General features: G+C 34.4%; 1 long non-coding RNA gene and 1 pseudogene across 1 annotated transcript; one reads left to right on the plus strand and one right to left on the minus strand.

The window, feature by feature from the left end:
• The first annotated feature begins 7,614 nt into the window (after nucleotides 1-7,614).
• On the plus strand, nucleotides 7,615-8,548 carry LOC149173337 (uncharacterized). Its single transcript, XR_016259671.1, has 2 exons — nucleotides 7,615-7,992; nucleotides 8,492-8,548. It is a non-coding gene; the product is annotated as an uncharacterized LOC149173337 (long non-coding RNA).
• Nucleotides 8,549-9,031: 483 nt separating this feature from the next.
• On the minus strand, nucleotides 9,032-9,538 carry LOC149173338 (uncharacterized protein At2g38710 pseudogene; annotated as a pseudogene).
• Nucleotides 9,539-9,812: the final 274 nt, after the last annotated feature.

Raw genomic sequence — 9,812 nt, forward strand, 5'->3', positions numbered from 1 at the left:
AACATAAACTAAAATAACCCAAAAAGACTTGGTGACACTAAAATTTTCTAATTGGTCTTTAATGGTATCAAATAGGTACTGACTATAATGAAATCTAATGAAGGATCTTTTAATTGGTGAAATGGAGGATAAAAGCCCTAGGATGACTTCATCAATTGTTTGATCATGGTCATACCCTAGCAAACAATAGGGGATTGAAATGATTTGTCTAGATAGTTCTCAGAAAATACTTGAATACAAAGGCAGATTATGTTCTAGGATTGGAAAATTTAGATGTGAAAAGGATTGGAGTGTGGACCTTTCTTATAGAGCTAAATCACGATACAATTGACTCGGGGTTTGTTCATTTAGGAATCAGTTTTCATTGGGCATTACAATATTCAACATTTGAGAGATAAACTCAGTGTTAATATTAAATAAAATTGACCCTTTCTTTGACAAAATTCCCTGTTTACTTGGAAGATACTGTTCAAAACACCCAATAATAAATTTTGGAAATGCGTGTTTGGGGTATGTTGAATTGATCCAAATATAACTCCCATACTAATAAAACATTATGCATGTCTTGAAAAAGCTTAAATGCCCAAGCATAAAGCTCAAACAAATGAAACTCACACTAGGTCTCATGACCATCAACCTCTAGTCAATTAAGAGAAACTCATCAAAATTAAGAGAGATTTTGGGCAAGGGTTTGACTGCTTTACTGTTCATCTTTATAATTTACAAATTTCAAATCTACTTGAGGAATAGAAACACTATTACCTGTAGAATTTTGCAAAAATATTTGAAATTAATATGCATGGTGAACTCCCTATGTTTTCTCCATGGTTCAAATCATAGTTACCAAATTTGGCCGACTCGGGCTGAAGAATTCGAAAATTTGGCAATTCGGTCCGATTCGGCCATTAATGCGCTGAAATTCGGTTTGGACGCATCACAATCTCCCAAGTTTATTTTAAAATTTTCTTTAATTTGTGTTTTTTAAGAAGTCCTTCGTACTCCATTTTTTGTGCCTTTGTTCCGTCATGCAGTTGTAGATATTGAATGGTTGATCGAAATTTCCGTTTGTATAGATGATTAAAAATATTGAACCGTTGAAACTTAATTATTTGTGTTTGTTCTGCACTACCGTTGTGAATAATGATTAAAAAAATCATATTTTTATTTATATCAAAGTTATTTTGATGTGTTAGTAAATTTGACTTGTTATTAATTTTTAGATGGTTTGTTTAATGTTGGTTTAATTTTTATATTAAAAAAAAATTATTAATATGTATAAAAATTAAATAAATAGTTTTTATATTCAATTTTTATTTTCACAATAAAATAATTTTTTGTTTTTTTATTTTTTATTTTTATTTCTTATTTTCATAATAAAATATGTTTTTGCTTCTTTCTTTTTTAGTTTTAATCTCTTTCCTATAATTCTTTGGCTAGTGAGTAATGTAATTAGAATTATTTATTCATAATAAAATTAGTTGTAATTTAGTTTTTTTCTTTTAAGAAATTTGTAAGGAAAATATAATATGGTTTCTAAATCTTTTAAATAATTAGGAAAATAGCAAGATAGTTCTAATTTGATGATTCTTGATAGTTCTAATTTAATGATTTTTTACCTATATTTTATTCGGTTAGTAATTAGGAAATTGTCTAAATACTTATCATTAAAAATTAAAGCATTAATTACTATTTTTTGATACAATTAAGAAAATAGCAAAATAGTTCTAATTTGATGATTCTTGATAGTTCTAATTTAATGATTTTTTATCTATATTTTATTCAGTTAGTAATTAGGAAATTGTCTAAATATTTATCATTAAAAATTACAACATTACTTACTATCTTTTTATTGACCAAGAGGAATTGTCTAAATATTTTATCATTAAAAACTATAACATTAGTTACTATCTTTTGATTGACCAACATACAATTTTAAGGGTTCCTTTTTTTTCTCAATGTTAAAGAGTTTGTTCTCCCCATTGTATCTTATTCACTTCCATTGAAGAGGAGTTGCTTCTACTAATTTCAATATCTCATTCACTTCCATTGAAGAAGAATTGTTTCTACTACTTTCAATGTCTAATTTTATTTGCAATTTCTATAATATAATTAAATTGTTAATTTAGATTATTCAAAATATAAGAAAAAATATTATTAATAATCGTGTAAGATGTATATTCGCGAATATTGTAAGATGTATATTGACGATTTTTTCCAATATAAAATTTTAGAGTCGAATTTTTTTCGTATCGGATCGAATTCCTCTTCGAATTCGAATTCAAACTTAGTATCTATGGTTCAAATACTGCAAATAAATTGACCTAGGTCTTTTCACCCTTTAAATTTTCATCCCCACCAATCCAATCCATACGCACAAGGTTGTGCAGACAATAATAATTCTTTAGCACAAAAAAATTGGAGAGAGAAGAAAGTATATATGTTATCGACTTCCAGAGGATGTATAGTTTCTCGGCATCGTGGGCATGTGCTAAACTACTGGGGACGTTTACCTTCAACTTTGTTCTCCTCCTCAGTTTTGCAATTTTAGGGGGCCAAGTTCCTTGGCGTCGTGCAAATCATTGAAGAGGCCTCTCACCCTTCGCTTTATTTTCCTCAGTTTTGCAATTCTGAGGGACCAATTAGTCTCGCAAAATCTGTTCTATAAATGTCATCGGAATGGGATATTTGATCAGGCGTAGACTATCCGTTGGAATGAGATATTTTATCAGGTGGAGACTAGTAGCCTAGCTCGTGACAGGATTGGGGAGAAATTGAAGTGGGAACGGATGGAGAACTTCATCTTTCGATCGAGTTCTTTATATTAGAATGGGCATCTTTAAGCCCATTGCAGATTTCTTGGGAAACGAATAGAGATCAATTTTTGACCACACTAATGTTATTCGAGAAATCTGCAATTGACTTAAGCTCAGGGTATTAGAATAGTTAATACGAGAATATGATTATTAGTGACACTGTTATTGCTAGCGTTGGTCCAGGTATCCGACCCGTTGGAAGAGGCCCTGATTATAAAGTCCTCCGAACTATTGGATTTAGCTGGACCTCCGGACTAATCCACTTCAGTGTTGGAGTCTCTGGATACGTTAATTTTGGTTGAGTTGAGGAGTTTATTTTACAGTTCAGTATGAGTGATGTGTAAGTATGTTTTTGTGTAATTTGGAGTTGACACGTATTTTTTTTAAATAAAAAGATAATATATATATTTAAACAAAAAAAACATCAACAATCTAGTAAAGAGAAGTGGCAAAATGATTTCATTCACTCTGAAATATAAATAAAATATTTCACATCTAATATAAAAAAAAATAAAAAATAAAAATGAATATGCTTGTTTAGTTTGTTTAATTAAAAGTATAATAAAACGTCAATAATCTCACTTTGAATGTCCATACTAAAGGGAAGTGGAAATATTTCGATGTCTATATGAAACAACATAATCTAATATTAACTTTATAGAGAAATAAAGTAGTTAAAAGTTAGAAAGAAGTATATATGCATTATATAAAGCAATTAAAAAAATGAATTTTTATAGTTAGAGCATTTTAAGCAGCCTTACTATTACTATTTCATAGCTAACTAAATTTTGATCCATTTTATACATTAAAAAATGCAACATAAACAATCAAAAATTACAAATAGTCTCTCTTTACACACATATATGTTGAAGTGCAAATATTTTATTCAAATTTTACACTTTGGAAAAAAATTCCCGCAAAAAATTTCATCCCTCATCTCTCACTAAATCCTTACTTATAATACCAATATAAATAATATTATCATTTAAATTCAATTACATATGATATTATAACTTTATATATAATATATATTATAAAAGTTACCCGGCCCTGCATTTAATTGAGTATAGTATATCATTTAATTCTATAATTATGGTGTGGAAACCAATGGATCACTTCATCGTTCGGGCAGCTTATGTAGTATTCATTATATTTAGGTCGATAGGCCTTCTTTTTGAATTAGTCAACCTCGAGATTTCGTCTACCTATTTCACTGTAATTTGACACATATTTTTCACAATAATTTGGCACCTGTCTCTCTTGGTGGTGTCTCTCTTGGTGACGGTGCGATGAGACTAATCGTACGTACTTACCTCTCGTTTTCCGCAACTGCCAATACACCTGCCATTTCACTAGCTGCACTTTCGGAGGGTGTTCATACAGTCGATTTTTGTGGTGCACGACCAACAGCTTAGTATTTATGCATGCACGATGTCGATTTTTATGATGCACGACCAACAACTTAGTGTTTCCTACACACGCGATGTCGATTTTATGATGCACGACCAGCAACTTAGTGTTTCCTACACGCACGATGAATATTATCCCTCGTTCTCAGTTAGTTGCTTGTTTTTTTGAATTATGGGGTAACATGTTCTACCAACATAATCGTACAGTGTGAACGGGCCAGGTCAAAGTCTCATAACCTACCCACGAAGAGCAGTGAAGGTAGGCGAGTGCAATGCCCACGATCTTTATGTGCGAGGAGATGGAAAAACATTCGGGGAAGAATGCAGTGGTACTTGAAGAATTGTGTCCTGCCTCGAGGTAGGCGGTGAGAATGGGCACCAGACGTGGATTAGGGTAGAGAGGCTTGAGAAACCGCTCTATGGAGTGTTCAAGCCTGTATTCTTCATAGGAGTTAGGACAATTGTTTCAAAGTTGTTCAATATAGTGGAGCTTGATGTTGCTATTTTAGGAAAGAAAGATTATCAGCAATGGCATCTCATATGTCGCATGGTAAGTAAGACATGGTAGGGTCAATTTCATTTTTCAGTTTTTAATTTACCTTGTTATTTAATTTTTCTAATATGATTTTAGAAACACGCCTGCCAACACCCAAACCTTGTGGTTGAACCAAAAAGAGTGCCTTTCTTTTGTCCCGGTTTTCAAGGAAGTAGCTATTCCTCCATAATTACCGAGGACTTTCACAGCCCTTTGCAAATAGAGGCATCAATTTTCAAATTTGATAAAATTATTCCAAATATTAAGAATGATTGATATTAATTGCATACAAAATCTATGTGGCCTCCAACCCGTATTCCTATGTTAGAATTGTGAAAGGGTGATGGTTCAACTTAGCTGTATATAGCTGGGTCCATTTTTAAGCAGCAATAATAATACATATTTTCTTTAAAATGGTGGAATCATGTATCCCTAAATTGAAATTGAGAAAAGGTTATGGTTTCGACCTATCTTTACCTATTTCAAGAAGCAATTAGCGCTAATAATAGATGTTGTCCCACTAATGTGGAAAGATGACAATCCTTGAGCACTATACATACTTGTAATGATTGCTACTGAAAATTGGATAAAACCAGGCATCACTGAGTTGAGATTGTGAAAGTGTGATGATTCCAGTCACCTATACACGCTTAAGCCCATTTACACAAAGCAATCATTACTAATCTATATTGTGAATATTGTTTTGCCATGAAGAGGTCATGTATGTCAGTTGAAACCCTGACGCTCAATTTTTGATTATTCAATAAATTCAAGTTTATACTAACAGATAACAATATCACAAAATATGGTTGATTACGAAGACCTAGTGCCTTCCATCTAGCCAGGGAAGGGCTCTGCCAAAGTTCTTTCAATAATGCTCAGTCGGAAAACCACCACTAGAAGATTTCCCCTCAAATTCTCCACTAGCATGTCTCCCATAGCTTTGGCAAATGAGTACGTATTCGACAACCCAAATCTTCTTGCCCTGTTCAATGTCCATGAATGAACGTAACTTCGATTTTAAGAATTATACGACATCTATGCAAAGTATGAGTAAATGGCTTCTCAGGGTGACGAACCTCTCTAAGCCCAATTCTTTGAGACGTTTGGTATCTGTATCTTGTAAAGAACTTTGGCCTGTGCGGGTAGACGAGTTCATATGTATCTCGGCGAGTGTTTTCTCCAGCAAATCAAATTCCGCTTTAATGTATATGAAAGGTGGACCGCCTTCGTCCTCGGGTTCTTTGCCGACTATTATAGTTTCTCCCAGCTTCACAAGCTTCTCCAGAATTCTCCCTTTTCCAAAAGATAAGTTTTTGTCAAATTAAACAAAGATAAGTCTGTTAATGTATGAGGATGGTAATTTCCTATTCAATGTTCAATGACAAATTGAGGAAATTCCATTTACATGTTTTAACTTATTTATTTTTTAAAATACTTTTATGTTTTAAATGTGAGTAAATTTCGTGGACATACCTATTATGCTACATGATTACACATATAGAAGCAGACAATAATCTTGGCTGGACAAAAGTGTTATCCAATCGAGGCATGAAAGATAGGGCTGGAATACAAAATTATCCTAACCTTAACCATAAAGGATAGTGATGGAATAATGAAATTTTGATTACTACGTCGTTTTTTAAGGATAGTGATGGAATAATGAAATTTTCATTACTGTTTCGTTTTTTAATCTTACGTAGAGTCTAGATTTAGAAAATGTTAATCATACATCTAGTTTTAACATTTTCAAGGTGTTAGTAAGGTTAGTTTCAAAATATTATTGCATAATCATCTATGATGATATGGATTTATATTATAATGAAATATGATGCAATGAATCTCATTTTTTAATGCTTTATATGTTTTTAATAGATAGTTATCTTTATATTTGCAATGTGTGATATGCCCCAACATGATATACTATAATCTCCAAATTCAAAATGCAAAAACATATAGCATACATGTCTACAAATACATTTCTCTTATAACTTTTTCAATTTAACAAACCTATCGGCATCCCTTTGCACCTTTTAAAACACCTTTTAAAACAATTGTTAATATATAATTTATATTACGGACACAAGAATATTATAATTAGTGTCACTATTATTGCGAGCACCAGTCCAGGTGTCCGACTCGTTGGAGGAAGTCCTGATTGTAAGGTCCTCCACTTCGTGTTATGAGACGACACACTCACTTTTCAGACAGGAAGAGATGACACACTCACAACATAAGCAATTTTTGGGTTTTCCAATATTAATGGGACCAATAATTATCGACAAATAAAAAGGTTATGATAATAGGTTTTATACAAAGGGCAAATAACTATGATCAATTACTACCAAAATTGCAAGGACTATGCAGCTATCTAACTTGTTTAAAAAAACATACCATCGTGATTAGCTACTGAATAAAATTATTCTCTATTCACTATTGACTTTAGTTTCAGTTTTAAAGGTCATGCGCATTCTACAGAGCGGCATGTTTTAATAAATACTATCCTAGTGGTTCTTCTGCACCATGTGTGTGATTCGTTGACTTACTATTGACTTCATATGCTCTTATTAGTCCCTGCCATCTGGCAATGGCCAGGGACTATTGTAATCGTTCCGGTCGACTTAACATTAGTTCGGTGCTCTTATACCGCCCTTATACCGCCCTTATCCTAAAGTCTTGTGACCTGTTCTCTGCAGTTAACCAAAGTCGATTCCGCCGTTCGCCTTTGTCATCTTATTTGGCCTCTTCCCGAGGCGGAAGAGGCCGGAGCATATGGTAAAATGATATTTAACCACTATCATCTGTGCTTGACTGTGTGCGGTTTACTATTAATGCTGGCATTAATTTGTTAACCTTTAATGTTAAGTCTACCACCGGTTCTTGTAACTTGCTTGTTCTTTCGCTGCTAACGTGTTTGTTCTTTCGCAGGTGTCGGCCGTATCGTCAGGTGTTGGCTGTCCGTTCTCTTCGTGCATGGCAGGTGTTCTGCTGTCCGTGCTCTTCCTGCATGGAAGAGTGTTAGGAGGCGCCTTCTAATCCTGTAATCCATTCTATTTTTCCCATTTCAGAAGCCGAATTAACTGAGACCGGAGCCGAATTAAGAGATGCTGGTCTGTGATCTTCAGAGTTGAGTTACTAATACCTTATTGCTGAGAATCCCAGGTCGTCTGCGGAAGGTAAAAAGCAATCATGGCTGCATGTGTACACAGAGCCTCCATGGAGTCCCTCAGAGCAGGTGGACTCTCCCTTAAAACGCTCATCTGTTTCAGTATTGACTGTTAATTAATATTCGTAAGTTTAACCATTGTTTTCATGAATTCCTGCATGAATTACTAATTTCGGCAATCTTTTTATAAATGAAAACGTTTCTTACAAATTCGTTTTTCCACACTAAACAATATGATCTTCTTCATCGTGGCTTTTCATTATTCAAAATTATGCAGCATTTTCTTTATTGACTATTATGAAGTACTATTATATTTCGAATTCATGTTCACTGAAAATTGTTTCTAGTAATGTAGAAAAGCCTTCCAAAGAATCCGTTCTGCTATGTATAAGTTGTTGTATTTCTTTCTGTATGAAAATGAGCCACCATTTTACAGAGCATTCAATGCTTCTTCTACATATTTACTTCTGAACGAATTTCGAATAATTTCATTTCCATAGAAATTTCTACAAAACTACTGAAATTATTTAAAGTTCAAAAAGTGTCATTCACAGTTACCTCCTTGCAGGTCTTGGTCGCAGCTTTTATGGAGATTTGCGTGTACGCGTATATCACGGACTCTAAATTTTTGGGCAGGTAGCCTTGAATTCCTGCATGAATTACTAATTTCGGCAATCTTTTTATAAATGAAAACGTTTCTTACAAATTTGTTTTTCCACACTAAACAATATGATCTTCTTCATCGTGGCTTTTCATTATTCAAAATAATGCAGCATTTTCATTATTGACTATTATGAAGTACTATTATATTTCGAATTCATGTTCACTGAAAATTGTTTCTAGTAATGTATAAAAGCCTTCCAAAGAATCCGTTCTGCTATGTATAAGTTGTTGTATTTCTTTCTGTATGAAAATGAGCCACCATTTTACAGAGCATTCAATGCTTCTTCTACATATTTACTTCTGAACGAATTTCGAATAATTTCATTTCCATAGAAATTTCTACAAAACTACTACAAAACTACTGAAATTATTTAAAGTTCAAAAAGTGTCATTCACAGTTACCTCCTTGCAGGTCTTGGTCGCAGCTTTTATGGAGATTTGCATGTACGCGTATATCACGGACTCTAAATTTTTGGGCAGGTAGCCTTTGTAATTCCCGGCTTCGACTCTCTTCTCTTTCCCCGCATCTGCCCCAGATCTAGACCGCACTGTCTCAACTTCTGTGTCGTCATGCCCCAATCTAGTACCTCCATAGCTGCTCCTCCTATTGCCTTCCCCATGACTTGATTGTAATGCATGCTGTAAACACTGCTTTGGTAACGAATAATGCTGACTCCTTTTCGAAGAGACTCGGTGATCCTTCCCATATACCCTGATTTGCGCATCAGTGAATCGATTGTTTCCGTCTTTGTCCAACCTTGTTCTGCAGCTACCTTCGGCAAGTAAGTTCCAACGTGTCTTGTGTTATCTGGACCTGTGAACTCAATAATCATGCCATGTTTCCCGATCTCCCAGTCCAAATAATTGGCTGCATGCTCGTAATCTGTCAGAATAGAGACTGTGCATTCCAGGTTTGGAATTTTTGCACCCTCTGCGCGCAGTCTTTCAACCCGTTATGGAGACTGCTGGGTTCCAATGAACCAGTGCAACCTCTCAGGGTAGGCTCCCCACCAATAACCCTTTTCCATGTCACAAACAATGGTGAGGGCACGACGAATGCAGCATTTGCAGGCAGGTTGCCTGAGCCAGACCTCGATGTAACCCCTTGCCCAGCATCATGATCGACCACTTGCACTTGGTTCTGGGGCCTGTGCTTGAATAAAAGCTTGAAGAAAACACTACAATTGCACACCGAGAAGAGAGGGAGAGCGACGGAGAGATTGGGT

This window comes from Pinus tabuliformis, chromosome 4_2 (genome assembly GCF_031772625.1).
Source record: "Pinus tabuliformis cultivar Carrire ecotype Pingquan chromosome 4_2, CPIR1, whole genome shotgun sequence".
Taxonomy (NCBI): domain Eukaryota; kingdom Viridiplantae; phylum Streptophyta; class Pinopsida; order Pinales; family Pinaceae; genus Pinus; species Pinus tabuliformis.